We start from the raw sequence: 26319 nt of genomic DNA on the forward strand, positions 1-26319 counted from the left end.
CCCCAAATCCTGAAGTGTCTCCTGGTGTCGAAAAATATTAAAAAAAAAAAAATTATTTTTTCTTATGAAAATGTTAAGATTATTTTTCTGTTTGTCTTAGTCCCCCCCAAAAAAAAAAAGAATTTGCCACCAGTACTTACCAAGATATAGAGACAAAATTGGCAGAAAATGAGCCGTGTATGGCAACAGCAGTGACTGTTGCTCACCTGGTAAACTTTGGTTTACTTGTATTCGAAGGTTTCTTGTTTTTTCACTATTTTATTTTTTCATATAACTTATGTGGCCTGTGAGTCCAAAGTAAGGTACAATGTACATATATACACTCGTTGTATACAACACAATAAGCACACAAACATAATTATCAATATATTGTTTACAAAACTTGTTAACTCAAACAATAAAAAAAATTGTTTATTACTATTGTTTTATAATATACATGTACAGTGGACCCCCGCTTAACGATCGCCTCCAAATAGGACCAATTATGTAAGTGTATTTATGTAAGTGCATTTGTACGTGTATGTTTGGGGGTCTGAAATGGACTAATCTACTTCACAATATTCTTTATGGGAGAAAATTCGGTCAGTACTGGCACCTGAACATACTACTGGAATGAAAAAAGTTCGTTAACCGGGGGTCCACTGTATATACAAATGTACAGTCACTGGACATGTTCCTAGAAGTTCGGCAGCTTGTGGAACTCTTTGAAACATGGTTCCATACACAATGATGTTTTACACTCCTTACGCATAAAACGAGTGTGTCTGCATTTTTGTGTGCGTTTTTTTTTATCTGCAAAGACAAAACACCTTGTCTGAGCAGTTTTCTTCAAAGTATTAGCAGGCAGTTGTGTTACGTAGTTATCCTAGGTAAATGGTCGTGTGTCATCATTCCTTCCTTCCTACCTTCCTGCATTCCTTTCCTACCTTCCTTCCTTACTTTTTTCCTTTCTTCCTTTCATCTCGTCCTTCCTTCCTTTTTGCCGTCCCTTCTGCCTTCCTTCTTTCTGGTTTCTATAATATACATACACATATATAGTCACTGGATACTTTCATATAACTGCTATTATCTTCATTCAGCAAGCTTGTCTTGTGTGTGAGTGTGTGGCTTCTAATTGTTTTGAGTCAGGGTCGGCAGCTGTCAAAATGACATTGTCTCATTACTCACTTCCCCTACTGCCTGTCAAAACAATGGGGTCGGATGCTTGCTTCCTCTCCATCCTATCTAATTATCTTTCTCCCTTATTCTCTCTCTTTCTCCTTCATTCTTCATTCTCCTTCACTGATTATTCTCCTTCATTCTTCATTCTCCTTCACTGTTCATTCTCCTTCATTCTTCATTCTTCTGGTATCCTGGGCATTGGTTTTGGTCGCAAACTCCTCAAAACCATGAAATTAATCTTCACTGACACTTCCATCTGTGTTAGAGCATCACTTGGGAAGAGTAGAGTCTCTGTCTATCTGTCTCTGTCTATCTGTGTCTGTCTCTTCCTTTGTCTACCTGTCTCTGTCTATCTCTTTCAATGTCTTTGTCTATCTCTGTCTCACAGGTACACATAAATACAAGTATATGTAGTGTAAATTACCTAGGATAACCCAAAAAATCCAGACAAAGTGCTATACTCTGCTTGAAGATGTGAGTAAAGGTGATGACGCAGTCTTGTGGCTCTCTCCAAGACAGAGAGCTAGACAGATACAGATAGACAGGGAGCTTGACAGACAGACAAATAGACAGATAGAAATGTTTGTGTACAAGTGAAAGCAAAGCGAGGGCGATGCTCATCAAATGTCACCTCTAATCTTTTCTTATCAGCTGCCCCACCCCACCCTCGTGTATGCTCATCAAACGTCAGCTCTTATCAGATGTTATCTCATCTTATCATGTTAATGTCAGGGGTGGACTTTGATTTTCATGCTTCAAGGGAACTTATTATTACCTATTATTATTATTATGTATTCTTCTTCTTCTCTTCCTCCTTCTTCTCTTCCTCCTCCTTCTCCTCCTCCTCCTCCTTCTCCTTCTCCTCCTTCTCCTTCTCCTCCTCCTTCTCCTTCTCCTCTTCCTCCTCCTCCTCTTCCTCATTCTCCTCTTCCTCCTTCTCCTCTTCCTCCTTCTCCTCCTCCTCCTCTTCCTCCTCCTCCGGGGGTGACATGGACCTGCTTTGCATGGGCCTGTAGGCCTGCTGCAGTGTTCTTTCTTTCTTATGTTCTTATGTATTCGGCTGGCTAGCTGGCTGGCTTTGGTGTTCTCTCTCTGTATCTGTCTATATCTCTGTCTGTCTATATCACTGTCTATTTGTATCTCTGTCTCTCACATGTACTCATAAATACAGTTATTATACATAATGTAAATTACCTAGGATAACCCAAAAATTCCAGGCCAAGTGCTATACAGTGTTTGTAGATCTTTTTCTTTCAACACACCGGCCGTATCCCACCGAGGCGGGGTGGCCCAAAAGGAAAAACGAAAGTTTCTCCTTTTACATTTAGTAATATATACAGGAGAAGTGGTTACTAGCCCCTTGCTCCCGGCATTTTAGTCGCCTCTTACAACACTCATGGCTTACGGAGGAAGAATTCTGTTCCACTTCTCCATGGAGGTAAGAGGAAATAAACAAGAACAAGAACTAGTAAGAAAAATGGAAGAAAACCCAGAGGGGTGTGTATATACATATATGCTTGTACATGTATGTGTAGTGTGACCTGAGTGTAAGTAGAAGTAGCAAGACGTACCTGAAACCTTGCATGTTTATGAGACAGAAAAATGGACAGCAGCATTCCTACCATCATGTAAAACAATTACAGGTTTCCGTTTTACACTCACTTGGCAGGACGGTAGTACCTCCCTGGGCGGTTGCTGTTTACCAACCTACTACCTAGAAGTGTTTGTAGATATAAGACATAAATAAACAAGATGCAAATAATAGCAATGTCACTTGCTCACCAATCAGGGAGCGGCACATACACCACAAACCAACAGGTTTACTAGCCGCTCCCTGAGACAGAGACAAGCAGATGGAAAGACAGACACACACAGGTAGACAGAAAGACAGATAAGCAGAACTAGGCAGACAGATAAGCAGAGCTAGGCAGACAGACAGATAGACAAATAGATGTACAGATAGACAGACAGATAGATGTACAGATAGACAGACAGATAGATGTACAGATAGACAGACAGATAGACAGACTGACATACAGAGACATGTTTGTGTGCAAGAGTAAAAACATATAAAGGCAAGGTTCCCCCTCCAACAGCACACATTCATCAAATGTCACTGTTATCTGACGCTGTCATAACACAATTATTTAAGGAGCTCATATTACACTCCAGGCACACACAGAAGATAGAAAGACAGATAAGCTGAACTGGACAGACATATAAGCAGAACTAGGCAGAGAGACAGATAGACAGACAGGCAGACAGATAAATGTACAGATAGATACAAATAGATATATAGATGAACAGACAGACAGATGTACAGATAGACAGACAGACAGACAGATAGTCAGGCAAACAGATAGACTGACAGACAGACATACAAAGACATGTTTGTATGCAAGAGTAAAAACATATAAAGGCAAGGTTCCCCCCTCCAGCAGGGCACATTCTGACCCTTGTCATAACACCATGCTTCAAGGAGTTTCATACTCCAACATGTCTAAATCATTGCTAGGACCTAAAAATACTTTGTATATATTTCTAGACAATAGTAAATGACCAGGGCAGGTGAAAATGTTCACCTGTCAGTGTGATTGTTACAATTTGAGTACTATTTCATTACATAATATTAGTGTCAGAACAAAGATTGGCTATGAAATAACAAGAACTATTATAAATTGTAATAATCAGAACATAAAAATTATATAAATTAAAATAAAAACGAGAAAAAAAGGCAAATCAGCAACACTTCTGCAAGCGGCAGGACTGGATGTTGCTGTCAGGTGAGCATCCAGAGCCAACTTCACGGTCTTATATCTCAGTAAGTACTGGTTGTAAATTTTTTTTGGGTCTTATACCACACAGAAAATACCCCTCTTTAATTTAAAAACAAAATTTTTTTTTTATTTTTTCAAAATATTTGGAGCACCACGCAGGCTAACGCAGATCTACGTTTGGACACTTTAAGGACTAAATCTTAAGTTAGTCTTATTAAATCCCAGGTTAATCCTAAGTTTGTCTAAGATACTACTCCAGTATGGCTTTAACCCTTTGGCTGTTTTGGTCATATACATACATCTTACGAGCCAGTGTTTCGGACGTATATTTACTCAATAATTCTAGTTATACATACATCTTACGAGCCAGTGTTTCGGACGTATATTTACTCAATAATTCTAGTGGCTTCAAATCAAGCAGGAGAAAGCTGGTAGGCCCACATGTGAGAGAATGGGTCTGTGTGGTCAGTGTGCATCATATAAAAAAAATCCTGCAGCACACAGTGCATAATGAGAAAAAAACTCCGACCGTTCTTGAGGTTCCTGAACCTGTATTCCCTGGAACGCAGGCGGGAGAGATACATGATTATATACACCTGGAAAATCCTAGAGGGACTAGTACCGAACTTGCACACGAAAATCACTCACTACGAAAGCAAAAGACTTGCCAGACGATGCAACATCCCCCCAATGAAAAGCAGGGGTGTCACTAGCACGTTAAGAGACCATACTATAAGTGTCAGGGGCCCGAGACTGTTCAACTGCCTCCCAGCATACATAAGGGGGATTACCAACAGACCCCTGGCAGTCTTCAAGCTGGCGCTGGACAAGCACCTAAAGTCGGCTCCTGACCAGCCGGGCTGTGGCTCGTACGTTGGTTTGTGTGCAGCCAACAGTAACAGCCTGGTTGATCAGGCTCTGATCCACCAGGAGGCCTGGTCACAGACCGGGCCGCGGGGGCGTTGACCTCCGGAACTCTCTCCAGGTAAACTCCAGGTTATTTTGGATTAAAACGCCAACTTTGAGGTGTATTTTCGTATAGTATTTATTGTTGTATTCTCACTTTCATGGTCTCAGGTGATAAAATGGAAAACATATTACAGAAATAGTGATGACTTTGATTAGTTTCACGATGAAAATGACCTTGAAATTGAACTCAAATTTTATTCTCTATAAGTATTACAATGCTGAGTTTACAGAATTTGGTTATTGTGTGGTTTACATGTAGTAAAATAATAATTACAGAGTGTACCACTAGAACACCTAGCATGGCTAGGCATTTTGGGCAGACTTATATTAAATCTTAGGTTTAAAATGTTACAGAATTATGAGATAAGTTGGTATTATGGCTAAGTGACTAAATACTAGTTGTGAGTTTAGCAATGTGAATGCTTTTGTTTTGGCACTATACATAGTTTCAGTATTGGAGTATCACAGGCCAACTTTTGACTAGTTAAGATTCATTATTTTGAGATTGAGACTGATATTTCTGTTTATGGTCAAATGGGTGAGTGAGTGTAAGTGTGAACCACCAGGTGGTATTCGTATTATTAGTTGACAGGGTGTATCAGGGAGATAAGATGTTTTCTGATGGTAGTTTTGAAGGTGATGAATGTGTCTGCAGTTTTGGAATTTTCAGGTAGGGTGTTCCAGATTTTAGGGCCTTTGACATACATTGAATTTTTGTAAAGGTTTAGTCGGACATGGGGAATGTCATAGAGATGTTTGTGTCTGGTGTTGTGCCTGTGGGTTCTGTCACAACTATCAAGAAAGCATTTTAGGTCAAGGTTAATATTGGAATTTAAAGTCCTGTAGATGTTGATTGCACAGTAGTAAGTGTGGATGTACTGAACAGGGAGTAAGTTTAGATCTATGAAGAGTGGGGGGTGTGTTGCCAGGGATGGGATTTAGTGATTATTCTTACTGCGGCTTTTTGTTGGGTTATTATTGGCTTTAGGTGTGTTGCTGCAGTTGAACCCCAAGCACAGATAGCATAGGTGAGGTATGGATATATAAGTGAATGGTATAGTGTGAGAAGGGCAGTTTGCGGCATGTAGTATTGTATCTTGGAGAGGATCCCAACCGTTTTGGATACTTTTTTTGGTTGTGTTGGATATGGGTGCTGAAGTTCAGGTTGTTGTCGAGGTATAGGCCTAGGAATTTGCCCTCATTATGCCTGGTAATTAGAGTGTTGTCGATCTTAATGTTAATTTGCGCATCTCCTGCTCTGCTACCAAACATAATGTAGTAGGTTTTGTCAACGTTAAGCATAAGTTTATTGGCTGTCATCCAAGTCGATATTTTGATCAGCTCCTCATTAACAATGGTGTTGAGGGTTGCAAGATTAGGGTGAGAGATGACATAAGTCGTGTCGTCAGCAAAGAGAATGGGGTTCAGGTGTCGAGATACGTTTGGAAGATCATTGATGTATATGAGGAAGAGCAGGGGACCAAGGACACTTCCCTGCGGAACTCCAGTATCAAGTGGCTGTGTTGTTGATGCTGTGTCTTTAATGGTGACATACTGATACCTATTAGTAAGGTAAGATTTGAAATATGCAAGCGCATGGCCTCTTATACCATAATGGTCAAGTTTGTGGAGTAGGATGCTGTGGTCTACTGTGTCAAAAGCTTTTCTTAGGTCAATAAAAATTCCTAGTGGATATTCCTTATTTTCCAATGCTGTGTAAAGCAGATCTAGCATTTTTATAATTGCATCGATAGTGCTTTTATTTTTCCTGAATCCAAATTGGCAGGGGTTGAGTATGTTTTGTGACGTTATAAATGAATATAGTCTCCTGTGCACGAGTTTCTCAAAGATTTTGGATAGCAATGGTAAGTTTGATATTGGCCTATAGTTGTTTAAATCTGTAGGGTCACCACCTTTATGTATTGGTGTAGCAGAAATGTTCGATTTTTACCAATGGTGTAGCAGAAATGTTCGATTTTTACCAATGTTCAAGAGTAAGCAAATCACACCACACGTCCAATTCACGTCAACTGGGGAGTCTAATATTCTTTTACTAGTGCACTGATATTATTTATACTATTTTTACAATAATGCAGTAGTCTCCATAACAGCAAATTTTCTATTTTTTGTATGAATAAAATATCAAAATAGAAAGCAATAGTAATATAAGAAGGGCCTAGAGACGTGACTAATGAACAGAGGATACGTTATTTTAGTGCCAAAATGTCTACATTGTTTATTCTGGACCCTATTTTGAAAATGGCATCTTTTTTACTTTGAGTGAAATTGGCCAAATTGCCAAATTCTGACCACTTTATTGGGTAGTTCAAATTGGTAAATGGGCAGTTTCTTGTACTCAATTGATAGAAAAAATGGAGTTCTAAAGAAATAGTTATGAGTTTGGTCAACTGGAACAACGAAATTGGCCAAAAATAGGGCTCAAATTCGGCGAATTCACCAATGCGTACATGTTGCCGAGACCGCTAATTTCGCGGGAGCGTAATTCTGCGAGTTTTCAACCAAATTTCATACTTTAGGTGTCATTACCATCAGGAAAAGATTCTCTATCATTTCACAAGAAAAAATAATTTTTTTTTTTCAAAAAAATTTTCGACATAGAATGAGTTTCAGAAAGGGGCTTGCAACAGTCAATGGGTTAATAGAAACAATGTATCGTGCCAAGACAAATCAAATCCCATTACTAAATCTACCATTTGTACTAATATTAAATGATTTGGACTACCTAACTATTTTAAATCTAATTATGATCACCTAACTGGGAATGTATTTAACCCTTTCAGAGTCCACAGGCCCTCTCCGAGACTTGTTCTCAGGGTCCCCCAAATTTCAAAAAATAAAAAAATTATTTTTTCTTATGAAAAGATAGTGAATCTTTTCCCGATCATAATGACACCAAAAGTATGAAATTTGATGGAAAACTTACGGAATTATGCTCTCGCGAAGTTAGCGGTATTGACGATGTTTACACATCGGCGATCTTGCCCACTTTGAGCCCTATTTTCGGCCAATTCCAGTGTACTAGTCAACAAAAATCATAACTATTTTGCTAGAACTCCATTTTTTCTATCGAATGAGTACAGCAACCACCCATTTGACCATAAACAAGAATATCAATCTCAATCTTAAAATAATGAATCCTAATTAGTCATAAGTTGGCCTGTGATACTCCAACACTGAAACTATGTATTGTGCCAAAACAAAAGCATTCACATTGATAAACTCACAAACTAGTATTTAGTCACTTAGCCATAATGCCAACTTACCTCAGAATTTGTAATATTTTAAATTTAAGAATTAATCTAAGTCTGCCCAAAATGCCTAGCCATGCTAGGTGTTCTAGTGGCACCCTCTGTAATTAGTATTTTACTACATGTAAACCACACAATAACCAAATTCTGTAAACTCAGCATTGTAATCCTTATAGAGAATAAACTTTGAACTGAATTGAATTTACCGATTTCAACTATCCAATACAGTGGTCAGAATTTACCAATTTTGCCGATCTCACACAAATTTCAAAAGATGCCAATTTCTGAATAGGGTCCAGAATAAACAAGAAAGACATTCCTGGCACTAAAATAACATTTCCTCTGTTCATTAGTCACGTCCTCAGGCCCTTCTTACATTCTTTTGCTTTTCATTTTGAATTTTTATTCTCACAAAAAAACAGAAGATTTACTGTTATGCAGACTACTGCATTAGTGTAGAAATGGTATAAATAATATCAGCGCACTTGTGAAAGAATATTAGACTCACCAGTTGAAGTGTATTGGATGCATAGCATGATTTGTTTACTTTTGAACTTTGGTAAAAATCAAACATTTCTGCTACTTTGAGCTCAATTTCAAGGTACTTTTCATTGTAAAACCAGTTAAAATCATCTCAATTTCTGTAATAAGTCTTCCATTCTATACAATGAGACCAGGAAAACTAGAATACAACATTAAATACCATACGAAAATACAGTCAAAGTTTTTTTTTTCTCATTACGCACTGTGTGCTGCAGGATTTTTTTTATACTGTGCACAATGACCACACAGACCCATTCTTTCATATGCAGGCCTACCAGCTTTCTCTCACTAGATTTGAGGGTGCTAGAATTTAGGCGTACTAGTACGTCATGGACACTGGTGCATAAACCGTACTAGTACAGCTGAAACCCTGAAAAGGTCAATTACGTACCTAATAATATGTTCAAATGTACTTCTCAAATATGACCTATATCAAAACAGCGTAAGAATTAGTATTAGCCTGCCCAAAGTGCCTAGGCACGATAGTGGCCATCTTTGTACTTAAAATGTTATAACATGTAAACCACACATTGTAAGCTTTACAAAGAGATGAATATTTGTACGTATTGTATTGTGCATGTGTTTGTTCACTGAATTTTATCACAACTAGCTTAGATTGAAGATGCTGTCAAGGACTGAAAAACAAACATGGATACCCAACTGAACAATTATTTTGCTTACCAAGATGACAAGGCAGAGCAAGATAAGCTAGCCGATGCAGTAGTAATTAACAGTCCATTCTTTCCTAGTGAATTAAACCATACCAACTGCAAAGCTACAACTCTCCAGATCATACGCGGCGACCACCTACAGGTTAATGTGCCAGTGTCGGAAATTAAAGAATCATGGTTACTAGGGAACCAAGGGAGAAAAAATGTTATGCTCAGATTTCACAGACAAGACAGGAAAAAAGATCTAATAAGTTCATCTATTAAAGCATAAAAAGATATATTCATAAATGAGTGTCTCACAAGAAAATGACAGAACCTCCTGTACAGAGTGAGAAAACTGAAACGTGAGAATAATGATAAAATTCACCAGTGCTTTGTAGGTGATGGACAAATTCTAGTAAGAAAAACAAATGTAGGCCATGTGTACTATATTACAAATGAAAATGAACTAGCAAACTTCCTTGATGATGCAAACATTACAGAGTCTGACTGATACCAGGATGACACCAGGATGACACAACTCGAGAACAAAATCCTCAGTCTTGAACAAAAGTTATCAACACCTGGAATGACTAACTGTGACAAGACCATCCAAACAGTCATAGATAGCCATACCCAACAAATAATATCTCTTAATACAAAGGTTGAAGAAGCAGTAAAACAATGGAAGAACAACTTAGATAACCAGTTCAGTGACTACTTTGCTCTCCAAGAAGATAAAACTGAGCAAGAAAAACTATCGGACGCAGTAATAGTTAACAGTCCACTTTTTCCCAGTGATATGAACCAAACAAACAGTAAAGAAATTACTCTGCAGATCATAAAGGACCAAACAAGTGTCATTGTACCAGAGTCTGAAATAAAAGAAGCCAGATTACTAGGATCCCATGGTAGAAAAAGTGTTATGCTTAGATTCAACTCACATGATAGGAAAAAAGACTTAATTATTGCATCTATTAAAGTAAAGAAAGAGGTATACATAAACGAGTGTCTTACCAAAAAACGTCAGAACCTCCTGTATAGAGTCAGAAAACTTAAGCGGGAGAATAATGACACAATACACCAATGCTTCACACGGGATGGGAAAATTCTAGTTAGGAAAACAAATGTAGGTCAACTGTACACAATCACGAACGAGAATGATCTATCACGATTTCTCAGGGATACTAATCTTACAGAGAATAACTAAACAATGTCCAACTTAAAAGTCTACGTAGTGTAGTGTATGTTTTGTTCCATTATTGTTCAAATTTCATTGTACAATCTCTTAGTATTTAAATAATCAACTACCTCATTTTGTGATTTTACTAGTAAGCATAAATCACCTTATGTGATTTTCTTATTTACTATTGTTCGCTTGAACATTAGCTGAATTGATACTTTCTCTGTCCATATTACTACCTCATATTTTTTTTAAATACTACAATTGATATTACTTACTAAAATTAATAAATATCATTTTTACTAAAATTTCAATTTACTCTTAACATTTTTGACATTTAATAACCATTACTTGACTAATTACCTTTACCTGTTTTAATACCACATTTACTATCCTAGATTACTCTTAATTACCTTGTACTGCCATATAACCTCAAGTATAACTACCAGTGCAATATTGAATGAAATAAACATTACTATTTCACTTTTTTGTAATCATTATTACTTACTAAAATTTTATTAAACACCATATTTACTACCAGTCAATTTTACTTTTGTACATTAAACATTATTTTATACTTCCCATAACATTTTGTTGCCAAATTTTCAAGTTTTTATATTCAACCCCAACCTTGTATTATCCTTTGTACCTGTGTACCTGGGTACCTGTCTACCATCTTACTATCATATTATAACCAAGACATTACCATTGTGATTTTTTACTATTATTCTTTTGTACTTTAATTGTGAATTTTATTTTGTCAATTTAAATCTATAGTTATAACCTTGATCTTGTCAACAACCCATACCAGACTCTAGTGCAATTGCAAGTACCATTTCAAATTGTATTTTTATATTATAAGTTTATATTATAATTCCTACCATCTGTCCATTTAACTTTGCTTACCATTACTTAATTTTAGTCCCTTTTATATTTTCTCCTTTATTTTAGCTTTATATAACTATCCTAGTTTATATATCCACAACTGTTAAAATAATCAAGGTGCTATTCTCAGGTGCTAAAGTAGAATAAGCTCACAATCTTGCCATTATATTCCAAAGCTCATTTATTCACAACCTATATTAGTCCCTTTTTATTATAATTTTAAACTATAATTATAACTTTAAAAAATTACCTTTATAGTACTACCTACTATCATATTCCCAAGCACTATTATATGATCATCACTTTATTTGTATTAGTCCCTTAGCTCATTATTTTACATTTGTTAAATAATTCAGGTGCTATTTTTTAGCTTAAGACTATTTACTTTGTTTTATACTTAATTCTAACTATAGATTCACTACAAATCTTATGATTACAAGCATTGATCCTGATACCAACCTCTTATTTAATGACTTAAATGAATCAAACAGTTACTGTAATTACTACACTGCAGAACAATCAAAGGCACTTCTCAGTGCCAACAACAACATAACTATCTTTAACTACAATATCAGATCATTAAGCAAGCATTACGATGACCTCATAGCATTACTAAATTCCTTACATGCCAATATGTCCATCATTACACTAACTGAAACCTGGCTAAAGCCTGATAGTACAGATGTCTATGCCATTCCTGGTTACACAGCCATACACAACTGTAGGCCAGACCAACAAGGGGGTGGCACAGCCATATACTACTCAGACCAACTAGAATGTATCACTAATACTTGCACAAGGGATGAACATGGGGAATATATAATAGCTAAATTCAAATCCAAATACCTACAAAAACCTCTCACATTGATAAACATCTACAGAGTTCCACAGTCAAACATTAGCCAATTTAGTCAAAATCTAGGAAGTATGATAACTGATGCACGCATGAACAAAGATCACTTACTACTCTCAGGTGACTTCAATATAAATCTCCTGCAAGACCAGGACCCACACGTTACTGAATTCACAAACACAATGAGTAACTGTATGTTACTACCAACAGTAACAAAACCTACAAGAGTTACAGAGACTAGTGTTTCCCTACTTGACCACATCTGGACCAACACCATATCCCCTTTAAAATCAGGCATAATTACAGATAATACCACAGACCACTACCCTACTTTCCTCATAACAACTCTTGGTAAACTACCCCAAGACACTACTAAAGTCACCTTCAGACTTCACAATGAGGCAGCCATTAATAACTTCGCAACAGCATTAGCAAACATTGATTGGCACACTGAGCTAGAAATCTATACAGATATTGATGAATGTATTAATAATTTTCTAAAAAAGACCCAATACCTCTATAACAAGCACTGCCCTAAAAAAACTAAACAGATGACAGCAAAGAGACTGAACAGTCCCTGGCTAACACCCAGCATTCTCAAATCCATAAATACAAAACACCAATATGAAAAACAGTACAGAATGGGTCACATAACCAGAGACCAAACAAAACGTTACTCGTCAATCCTAACCAGCCTGATAAGAAGGGCAAAAAAATTGTATTATGAGAACAGATTATCCAACTTACGAGGTGATATAAAAAAGACCTGGAAAACACTATCTGAAATTCTGGGAACAAAAAAGATATCACGAAATAGCGAAATAAAATTAGCAAAATCAGATGAACCCCAACTCCCACCAACAGAAACAGCAAACAGACTCAATGATTTCTTCTCCACTATAGGACAAAACCTTGCCCATAAAATCCCAAGCTCAGATACCCCACCAAATAACTACCTCACCGGCAACTACCCGAACACACTGTTCCTAGCTCCGACTAACCCATACGAAGTCTCCCTTATTATCAATGCACTAAAAAACAAGGCAGGAGATTTAAGTACCTTACCACCCTTTATATATAAAAAAGTGTCACAAGTGCTATCTCCAATCATTGCAACACTCTTTAACAAATCCATTGAATCCTCCACCTTCCCTACAGTACTCAAAATAGCAAGGGTCACCCCGATCCACAAAGGAGGAGACCAAACAGAGTTGAATAACTATAGGCCAATATCCAACTTACACCCTCTCTCAAAAATCTTTGAAAAACTAATTCATAAACGAATCTACTCCTACCTTATCTCCCAGAACATACTCAACCCCTGCCAATTTGGATTCAGGCCTAATAAAAATACTAATGATGCTATTATACACATGCTAGAACATATATACACTGCAATAGAGAAAAAAGAAGTCCCACTGGGGATCTTCATTGACTTACGTAAAGCTTTTGATACAGTTGACCATGACTTGCTCCACGTAAAATTGTCACACTATGGTATAAGAGGGCACTCCCTCAATTACCTCAAGTCATACCTCAGCAACAGAAGCCAATATGTGTACGCAAATGGGGCAAACTCTTCTGCGCAACCAATTACAGTTGGTGTCCCACAGGGAAGTGTCCTTGGCCCTCTTCTCTTTCTCCTATACATAAATGACCTTCCAAATGCTTCGCAATTACTCAAACCCACACTATTTGCAGATGACACTACATACGTCTTCTCTCACCCGAGCCCAGTCACACTAGCCAATACTGTAAATACCGAATTACAGAAAATATCTACCTGGATGAGGACTAACAAACTTACACTAAACATTGACAAAACCTACTTCATTCAGTTTGGTAACAGAGCTACAGATGTCCCTCTTAACATAATGATAAACGGATCACCTATCACAAAGCTAACAGAGGGAAAATTCTTAGGAATCCACCTTGATAATAGACTCAAATTTCATACACATATACAACAAATTTCTAAGAAAATTTCCAAGACTGTAGGCATACTATCGAAGATACGGTACTATGTTCCACAGTCAGCCCTCCTGGCCCTATATCACTCTCTTATTTACCCCTATCTCACCTATGGAATTTGTGCATGGGGCTCAACAACAGTTAACCATCTCAGACCACTAATTACCCAACAAAAGGCTGCAGTTAGAATGATAACAAATTCTCACTACAGGCAGCACACTCCACCAATATTCAATACACTAAACCTACTCACCATACAAAACATCCATACTTATTACTGCACCTATTACATACATAGAACACTTAACTCTGATATTAACCCTCCCCTCAAACATCTCCTTGCCAACCTCAACAGAACACATGACCATAACACAAGGCACAGATCACTCTTTGATGTTCCTCGTGTTCATCTCACACTATGCAAAAACTCAATGCACATAAAAGGCCCTAAAATCTGGAATTCATTACCTGTAAATATAAAAGAAACACTACCTGTTTATAAATTCAAGTCTCTACTCAAAGATCACTTACTCACCCAAAACCAAATAAATACTGAATAACTGAACCTTATAAATTGTATATCTTAAATGTTTCTCACAATTATATCACATAAATGTTAAACCTAAAACCCAATCTAACTTTATTATTTTTTAAATACACTACCTAACAGAATCCTTCATATGACCTGTCTTTGTAATACTCACTTGTGCTTTATAGTAATCTGTTTACATTAATGTTTTATCACTGACTTCATCATTGCTTAATTAATCTTAAGTTAATTTTAAGCCAGCCCGTAATGCTATGCATAGTATAAGTGGCTTTGGCATACTGCTCTTATCTGTATTTTTTTGTACCTCTGTATGTGTGCACAAATTTATAATAAATAAATAAATAAATAAATAAATAAATAAATATTAGTGACCAAATCATTGTATTACCTTAGTGTATGTTATTATGCCATTATTGAACTAATCCCTGTACTAACACCTCCTGGATAGTATTTACTACCTCATTATCCCATGAGTCCCACACAGTTCCTTGTGTGACCCAATTTGTGTTATCATCCCAGATTTCCCTTTCACAATTTATTACTTGCTAATAAGATAATTACTCTTTAATAATATCTGTATTACTATTTATTCCTACTTAAGCGCTGTTATAATTCTTCTATAATCTTATCTAATTTTCCCTTTGCTTTTAAACTACAAATAACAAACTAGTGTATGCTCCTACTACACTACAGTGCAAGTCCTTGTACCATCTTCCACTAGCTAGTATCAACTACCTCAAATAATATTTCTTCAGTGATATTAATTGCTCAAACTTTATGTTATAAGGCAAATCCTACTCTCAGATTAATTTCATAACATAGTGTCAAACTATTTAAACGTTGTTTCTACCACTACTTAATTTAGTCCCTTTTTACATTTCTCCTGAAATAATTCTCTATATACCAATACACTGTACTGCCCTTTATTCAGTAATTGCTATACTCCTAGTTCTAACAACAATTAAAGAGCAACTTTCAGGAGATTTAACATTTTTTTCCCTCTTGTCCATATAGCCACATTTATTAAAATACTCCTGGTGCTATTGACTACCTCAGGTGCCACAGATTTTGTTTTAATACATTTTTGTTTTTAACCCCTTCAGGGTCCAAGGCCAAAATCTGATGTTGTGGTTTAGGTTACAAGAAATTAAAAAAAAAAAAAAATTATTTTTTCTTATAGAATTAAAGAGTATATTTTTGTGAAGGTAATAAGACAAAAATAATTTTTTTCTGATCAGTACTTACCGTGATACAGCGGTGGGAAGTTGACCCAAAATGACCGGGTGGCGGCAACATCAGTGACTTCCGCAAAATCCCATTTTTTTATTTTACGTTTTTTATACTTTTTTCTTTTCTTTTATATTATTTTCTTTTTTTCTAATAACATTTGTGGCCTGTGAGACCAGTATAATGTATATTGTATAAGTGTACACTCATTGTATTCAACACAATAACTGCACTAATTTATCATTATATTGCTTACAACATATACCAGACTCTAGTGCAATTGCAAGTACCATTTCAATTTGTATTTTTATATCATAAGTTTATATTGTAAGTCCTATTCTAAGATTGTTTTCATATCTTAGTGACTATATTGTGTGTGCAATTAGTGTATATTTCAATTATATTATTGTTCAAGGCCCTTAACTATCTTTTGCTAACTAGTACCAACTACCTCATATATTTTTTTTTTCTACTTTTTTTTATTCTTTTGCTACCTTAACTTGTATATTTTATCTTGTCAATTTAAATCTAGTTATACTCTAATTCTTGTAAACAACTTATATAACACCTTAGTGCAATTACAACTGAGAGTCTTGTGCCTTTTTTATATCATTAGATTAAACTCAGTTGTACTATAGCTCATTCTAGCTCAATACATAGTCAGTACCAAAGTCATTATATTAGACCATAGTGTAATTACTAGTGAGAGCCTGGTGCTATTTTTAATTTGTATTTCTACATTATTAGATTAAACCTAGTTGTACTATTGCTCACTCTAGGTCAATACATAGACTATACCAAAGTCATTACATTAGACCTTAGTGCAATTACAAGTGAGAGTCTTGTGCTATTTTTAATTTGTATTTTTATATTATTAGTTTATACCTAGTTGTACTTTAGCTCATTCCAGCACAACACATAGACAACACCAACTTCATTATGTGTATTAGTGACTATACTCTACATGACCAAAATGCTATAGCTATATACCTGTCCAAACTTCCCACCACTACAGATATCAGTACTAAAACTCAACACACAACTCAGGATATAAATAACCATAATTTAAACCTAGAAGATGATTGATCACGTTGACCCTGATCTAAACCTACATAATCTGACACACAATCAAAACCTATTGGAAAGTAACTGCCTTTACTACACAGCATCACAAGCCAGCACTATCCTAAACAATGATAAAAGTCTATCAGTACTTAACTACAACATCAGGTCCTTAAGCAAACACTATGATGACCTCCTGGCACTCCTTGAATCACTAAAGACACCCTTCTCCTGCATTATTCTTACCGAGACCTGGCTAAAACAGGACACAATAGATATCTACCCTCTACCAGGATACACAGCAATCCACAACTGCCGACCATACCAAGTTGGGGGTGGTATTGCAATCTATTACTCTAACCAATTATCTTGTATCAGCACCAGTTGCTATAGTGATGAATATGGAGAATACATTTTTGCTAATTTTACTGTAAAAAACCTTAAGACGCCTATAACAATCGGTGCCATTTACCGGATACCCCACAGTGAGAAATTAAAGGCACTAATAACAAATAGACAAATGAATAAGCACCACCTTCTCTTAGCTGGAGACTTCAACATCAACCTTGGCCTACTAGATGATCAGCCTGTAACTGATTTCATCAACAATATGAACAACACACTTCTCATACCAACAATAACTGAACCAACCAGGCTCGCTGAAACAAGTGCAACCATAATAGACCACATATGGACCAATATACTAGCCCCCCTTAAATCAGGGATAATCACAGATAGCACTACAGACCACTACCCTACCTTCCTCTTGACAAACATTAGTAAACCACCACTTGAATACAACAAAGTCTCATTTAGTCTCCATGATGAGGCCTCAATAAGGAAGTTCACAGCTGACCTAGAGACTGTTGACTGGCCTACAGAATTCTCCAAGGCCAATGGTAATGATGACTGGACAGACATTTTTCTTAACAAACTACTTAGACTATACAACACACATTGTCCTATAAAAATGAAACAGATCACAAACAAATGGCTTGGTTGCCCATGGCTAACCAGCACCATTCTGAAATCCATTGCTAAGAAACACCAATATGAAAAGCAATATAGACAAGGCTTAATACACAAAGATATTCTTAAACACTATTCATCAGTCCTCACCAAAGTAATAAAGAAAGCCAAACAACTATACTACTCCAGTAGATTCACTGACACAAGAAGAGATATAAAAAAGACCTGGAAAACACTCTCTCAGATTCTAGGGACCCACAAACTGAAAAAAAACAAGAATATTGTCCTAACTAAACCTAATGAAACACCACTGCAACCCACCGACACAGCTAACAAGATAAACGACTTCTTCTCAACCATAGGTTCTAATCTCGCCAATAAAATCCCACGTACCAATGCCCATGCCGGGGACTACCTAGATGGGAATTTCCCAAATTCCTTCTATCTTGCTCCAACTGAGTCCACGGAAGTCACTGAGATTATAAAGTCACTTAAAAATAACTCAGGGAATCTGTCTCATGTCCCACTATTATTGTACAAGAGAGTGGCCCATGTCCTCTCGCATACTATCTCATTGCTTTTTAACAAGTCACTAGAAGCTAGCACCTTCCCGAAACTACTCAAGACGGCAAGGGTTACACCAATACATAAAGGTGGTGACCCTACAGATTTAAACAACTATAGGCCAATATCAAACTTACCATTGCTATCCAAAATCTTTGAGAAACTCGTGCACAGGAGACTATATTCATTTATAACGTCACAAAACATACTCAACCCCTGCCAATTTGGATTCAGGAAAAATAAAAGCACTAACGATGCAATTATAAAAATGCTAGATCTGCTTTACACAGCATTGGAAAATAAGGAATATCCACTATGAATTTTTATTGACCTAAGAAAAGCTTTTGACACAGTAGACCACGGCATCCTACTCCACAAACTTGACCATTATGGTATAAGAGGCCATGCGCTTGCATATTTCAAATCTTACCTTACTAATAGGTATCAGTATGTCACCATTAACCCTTTGACTGTTTCAGGTCCCTCTCTGAAACTGTCATTCTATGTCGCCAAATATTCAAAAAAAAAAAAAATTATTTTTTCTTATGAAAATGTTAAGATTATTTTTCTGAGTGTTTTAGTCCAAAAAAAAAAAATTTTGCCATCGGTACTTACCGAGATATAGAGCCGTGAAGTTTGCAGAAAATGAGCCGCGTATGGCAACAGCGGCGACTGCCGCTCACCCGGTAAACTTTAGTTTACTTGTAATTGAAGGTTTTTTGTTTTTTTCACTATTTTATTTTTTCACATAACTTATGTGGCCTATGAGACCAAAGTAAGGTGCAATGTATATATATACACTCATTGTATACAACACAATAAGCACACAAACATAATTATCAATATATTGTTTACAAAACTTGTTTACAAAAACAAACAAACAAACAAACAAACAATCCTCCTCCTCCTCCTCCTTCTCCTTCTCCTCCTTCTCCTTCTCCTCCTTCTCCTTCTCCTTCTCCTTCTCCTCCTTCTCCTTCTCCTCCTTCTCCTCCTTCTCCTTCTCCTCCTTCTCCTTCTTCTCCTTCTCCTCCTTCTCCTTCTCCTCCTTCTCCTTCTCCTTCTCCTCCTTCTCCTTCTCCTCCTTCTCCTTCTCCTCCTTCTCCTTCTCCTCCTTCTCCTTCTCCTCCTTCTCCTTCTCCTCCTTCTCCTTCTCCTTCTCCTTCTCCTCCTTCTTCTCCTTCTCCTCCTTCTCCTCCTTCTCCTTCTCCTTCTCCTCCTTCTCCTTCTCCTTCTCCTTCTCCTCCTTCTCCTTCTCCTCCTTCTCCTCCTCCTCCTTCTCCTTCTCCTCCTCCTCCTTCTCCTTCTCCTCCTTCTCCTCCTCCTTGTCTTGTGTGTGAGTGTGTGGCTTATAATTGTTTTGAGTCAGAAGTCGGCAGCTGTCAAAGTGACATATTGTCTCATTAGTCATTACCCCTACCGCCTGTCAAAACAATGGGGTCGGATGCTGCTTCCCCTCCTCCATTCTATCTAATTATCTTTCTCCCTCATTCTATATCTTTCAATCTGTCTCTCTTTCTATCTGTCTGCCTATCTCTGTCTCACAGGTACACATAAATACAAGTATACATAGTGTAAATTACCTAGGATAACCCAAGAAATCCAGACAAAGTGCTATACTCTGCTTGAAGATGTGAGTAAACGTGATGACACAGTCTTGTGGCTCTCTCTGAGACAGAGAGCTAGATGGACAGACAGGGAGCTTGACAGACAGACAAATAGACAGACAGAAATGTTTGTGTACCAGCAAAAACAAAGGGAGGGCGATGGTCATGTAATATTACCCTCCTTTACCCTCATCAAAGTCAGCTCTTATCAGATGTTATCTCCCCTTATCTTGTCACTGTCATGGGGTGGACTTTTTTTTTTCTTGCTTCAAGGGAACAATATTATTACATCTTCTTCTTCCTCCTCCTCCTCCTTCTCCTCTTCTCCTCCTCCTCCTCCTCCTCCTCCTCCTGCTCTTCATCTCCTCCTCCTCCTCCTCCTCTTCCTTCCCTCCTCCTCCTCCTCCTCCTCCTCCTCTTCCTCCCCTCCTCCTCCTCTATTGCTTTTGGTCTCAAACTCCTCCAAATCATGAAATTGATCTTCACTGACACTTCCATCTGTGTTAGAGCATCACTTGGGAAGAGAAGAGTCCCAGATTTGCTGGGGAATCACATATTTCTTACCGCTAGACATGCTGAAAAAGGACAACTGAAATGGCATTCCCACAATGCACCACTGGCTCCCTGATTTTTTTTATATGGTGCACACTGACCATGGAGACCCATTCTCTCACATGTGGGCCTACCAGCTTTCTCCTGCTTGATTTGAAGCTGCTAGAATTTATGCGTATAAATACGTCAGAAACATTGGCTCGTAAGACGTATTTATACGTCGGAAACAGTCAAAGGGTTAAAGACACAGCATCAACAACACAGCCACTTGATACTGGAGTTCCGCAGGGAAGTGTCCTTGGTCCCCTGCTCTTCCTCATATACATCAATGATCTTCCAAACGTATCTCGACACCTGAACCCCATTCTCTTTGCTGACAACACGACTTATGTCATCTCTCACCCTAATCTTGCAACCCTCAACACCATTGTTAATGAGGAGCTGATCAAAATATCGACTTGGATGACAGCCAATAAACTTATGCTTAACGTTGACAAAACCTACTACATTATGTTTGGTAGCAGAGCAGGAGATGCGCAAATTAACATTAAGATCGACAACACTCTAATTACCAGGCATAATGAGGGCAAATTCCTAGGCCTATACCTCGACAACAACCTGAACTTCAGCACCCATATCCAACACATAACCAAAAAAGTATCCAAAACGGTTGGGATCCTCTCCAAGATACGATACTACGTGCCGCAAACTGCCCTTCTCACACTATACCATTCACTTATATATCCATACCTCACCTATGCTATCTGTGCTTGGGGTTCAACTGCAGCAACACACCTAAAGCCAATAATAACCCAATAAAAAGCCGCAGTAAGAATAATCACTAAATCCCATCCCTGGCAACACACTCCCCCACTCTTCATAGATCTAAACTTACTCCCTGTTCAGTACATCCACACTTACTACTGTGCAATCTACATCTACAGGACCTTAAATTCCAATATTAACCTTGACCTAAAACGCTTTCTTGATAGTTGTGACAGAACCCACAGGCACAACACCAGACACAAACATCTCTATGACATTCCCCGTGTCTGACTAAACCTTTACAAAAATTCAATGTATGTCAAAGGCCCTAAAATCTGGAACACCCTACCTGAAAATTCCAAAACTGCAGCCACATTCATCACCTTCAAAACTACCATCAGAAAACATCTTATCTCCCTGATACACCCTGTCAACTAATAATACGAATACCACCTGGTGGTTCACACTTACACTCACTCACCCATTTGACCATAAACAGAAATATCAATCTCAATCTCAAAATAATGAATCTTAACTAGTCAAAAGTTGGCCTGTGATAGTCCAATACTGAAACTATGTATAGTGCCAAAACAAAAGCATTCACATTGCTAAACTCACAACTAGTATTTAGTCACTTAGCCATAATACCAACTTACCTTATAATTCTGTATCATTTTAAACCTAAGAATTAATCTAAGTCTGCCCGAAATGCCTAGCCATGCTAGGCGTTCTAGTGGTACACTCTGTAATTATTATTTTACTACATGTAAACCACACAATAACCAAATTCTGTAAACTCAGCATTGTAATACTTATAGAGAATAAAGTTTGAATTTGAAAAACTTGTTTACAAGTGTATTGTAAATATAATGATGAAAATATTAGTGCAGTTATTGTGTTGAATACAATGGTACCATATAGTACTATATGGTACAATGGTGCCATAGGGTGCAATTGTACCATATGGTACAATAGCACCCTATGATACAATGGTACCATATGGTACAATGGCACATGATACAATGATACCATATGATACAATGGCACCATATGGTACAATGGCACCATTTGGTACAATGGTACCATGATACAATGGTACCATATGGTGCAATTATATCTTATGGTACTATATGATGCAATGGTACTATACATACATTGTACCATACAGTACAATGATACCATATGGTTCATTGTACCATTTTGTACTATATGGTACTGTTGTATTCAACACAATAAACACACTAATATTTTCATTATTATTTTGTTTACAATAATTGTTTACAACAAAAACATGCAAAAATGTTGTATATTAGTGATGTTCTATTATATATTTACAAGTGTACAGGAACTTGAGGTGGTCTTTGAGGTGGATGACAAAGCACTTTGTCTCAGAAACTGCGGAGTCAGTAGCTAGCTTGCCTCGCCACTCAGTCTTGGCTGGTGTCTCATGCCACCAACACCTATTGACCATATAGTACACGGTATCATATGTTACAGGGTACCATATGGTACATTGTACTATATGGTATAGGGTACCATGCAGTACAGGATAACATATGGGGCAGGGTACCATATGGTGCAGGGTACTATATGGTGCAGGGTACCATATAGTACAGGGTACCATATGGCACAGGGTACCATATGGTACAATGTACCATATGGTACAGGGTACCATACAGTACAGGACACCATATGGTACAGATACAGGGGTAACTATGGAAATAAGTCACCCTGACTTTTTTGGGTTATCCTAGGATTTTATACGTATGCTGCTATGTATGATAATCTATGTAATTGTATTTCTGTACACCTGAATAAACTTACTCAAGTGCATGTGGCATCATAAGTAAGTTTATTTAGTTATACACAAATAAAGTTACATAAATATCATACATAGCAGCATATGTTTGGAGAACCTCGGATAACCCAAAAAAGTCAGACAGACTTATTTCCATTAGGGTCCCTGTACCCTGTACCATATGGTACCATATGATACCATTGTATGACATGGCACCATTGTACCATATGGTACCATTGTACCATATGGTTCAAAACCATAGAATTCATCTTCAGCTCCACTTCCATCAGTCTTAGAACTGTAAGTTGTGAAGAGGAGAGTCAGAATTCGCCCGGAGAGTGAGTGGGGAGTGAGAGCTTCCTTGCCGCCAGGCACAATGAACAAAGCTACTTTGCCGACGTTCCCATAATGCCATGCGGGTGTGCAGATTTTTTCTATGGTGTGCACACTGACCACCCAGACCCATTCTCTCAGATGTAGGCTTACCAGCCTTCTCGCACTAAATTTGATGCCGCTAGAATTTTGGCGTAGATCTACGTTTTGGACCCTGAACGTAAAGCTGTAGATCTACAGGAAGGACCCTGAAAGGGTTAATACATTCTTTTATTATTATATTCACTAGCTCCTTGATTCTAGCTGTTAATATCTACCATAGCTCATAAACTCACATTTGTTAAAATAATTAAGGTGCTATTAGATGCTTAATTGTATAACTGAATTATCTGTACTGTAATAATCCCTTTTTCTTTTAAATTTATACAAGTTTTAGAATAATTACAGAGTCTTATTCATAAGTCTAATTGTAGATTCAATATAACTCTCATGTTATTTTACTCAGAAAATCTAGTCTGTAAAATTACTCTCATCCTATGATTACAGGCATAGACCCTGATGTAAATTTTTACTAAATGAAATACACAAATCAAACAGTAACTGTAATTACTATACAGCAGACCAAGCAAAGACATTACTCAGTGCAAACAATAACATAACCATCTTTAACTACAATATCAGATCCTTGAGCAAACATTATGATGACCTCAGCATTACTCATTTCCCTTCATTCCAAAATATCAATCATCACACTCACAGAAACCTGGCTTAAGCCTGATATTACAGATGTCTATACCATTCCTGGCTACAGGGCCATACACAACTGTAGAACAGACCAGCAAGGGGGAGGAACAGCTATATAGTACTCAAATCAACTCGAATGTATCACCAAATCTTGCACAAGGGATGAACATGGAGAATATATCACAGCCAAATTTAAATCAAAAGACCTGAAAAAACCCCTCACAGATATAAACATATACAGAGTACCACAGTCAAACATTTACCACTCTAGTGAAAAACTAGGAAACATGATTACTGATGCACACTTGAATAAAGACCACCTACTACTAACAGGAGATTTCAACATAAACATACTACACGACCAGGACCCACAAGTATCCGAATTCACAAACACAATGAGTAACTGCCTGTTGCTACCAACAATATCGAAACCTACAAGAATCACCGAGACAAGCATTTCCTTAATAGACCACATCTGGAAAAACACCATATCCCCTTTAAAATCAGGCATAATCACAGACAACACTACAGACCACTACCCAACCTTTCTCATAACTAATCTGGGCAAACTGCCACAAGACATCACTAACGCAACCTTCAGACTACATAACGAGACAGCAGTTAACACCTTCATAGCAGCTATGAATAACATCGATTGGCAAAATGAGCTCGAAACATATACAGATATGAATGAATGTATAAACAATTTTCTAAAAAAAGCCCAAAGCCTCTACAACAAACATTGCCCCTAAAAAACTAAACAGATCACAGCAAAGAGACTGAATAATCCCTGGCTAACACCAAGCATCCTCAAATCCATTAACACAAAGCACAAATATGAAAAACAGTATAGAATGGGTCAATTAACTAGAGAACAGTCTAAACGTTACTCGTCAGCACTTACCAGCCTGATAAGAAGATCTAAAAAATTGTACTATGAAAATAGATTACATAACATCAAATGTGAAATGGAAAAAACCTGGAAAACTCTATCTGAAATTCTTGGAAATAAAAAGTTATCCAAAAACAAAACAATCGAACTAACAAAATCAGATGAACCCTTACTCACACCTACTGAAACAGCAAACAGAATACAAAATACCAAGTGTAAACACCCGTCCATCAGACTACCTCATAGGTACCTACCCAAATACGCTATTCCTAGCTCCAACCAACCCCATATAAGTTACGCTCATCATAAACACCCTTAAAAATAAGGCAGGAGACATAAACAGCTTGACTGCTTTTATGTACAAAAAAGCTTCTCAAGTATTGTCACCAATTATTGCAACGCTCTTTAACAAATCCATTGAATCAGCTACCTTCCCAACAATCCTCAAAATAGCGAGGGTCACTCCAACCCACAAAGGAGGTGACCAAGCTGACTTGAATAACTATAGACCAATATCTAACTTTCCACTGCTCTCTAAAATCTTTGAAAAATTAATTCATAGATGGATCTATTCCTACCTCGTCTCACACAACATATTAAACCCTTGTCAGTTTGGATTCAGGAATAATAAAAGCACGAATGATGCTATCATACACATGCTAGAACTAATATATACCACATTCGAAAAGAAAGAAGTCCCGCTGGGCATTTTCATTGATTTACGTAAAGCTTTTGATACAGTCGACCATGAACTGCTGTACTCCAAATTAATGCACTATGGTATCAGAGGCCACTCCCTTAACTACCTAAAATCATACCTTAGTAACTGAACTCAATATGTGTATGCAAATGATGCAAACTCTTCCACCCAACCAATCACAGTAGGAGTTCCACAAGGAAGCGTCCTTGGACCACTCCTCTTTCTCATCTACATCAATGATCTACCGAATGCATCACAGCTACTCAAACCCATATTATTTACATACGTCTTTTCC

General features: G+C 37.3%; 1 protein-coding gene across 5 annotated transcripts in view; it reads right to left on the minus strand.

The window, feature by feature from the left end:
• Abca3 (ATP binding cassette subfamily A member 3) overlaps window positions 1-26319 on the minus strand; it is a 705605-nt gene that overhangs the window by 96543 nt on the left and 582743 nt on the right. The window lies entirely within an intron of this gene.

The sequence above is a fragment of the Cherax quadricarinatus genome, chromosome 2 (genome assembly GCF_038502225.1).
Source record: "Cherax quadricarinatus isolate ZL_2023a chromosome 2, ASM3850222v1, whole genome shotgun sequence".
NCBI lineage: Eukaryota > Metazoa > Arthropoda > Malacostraca > Decapoda > Parastacidae > Cherax > Cherax quadricarinatus.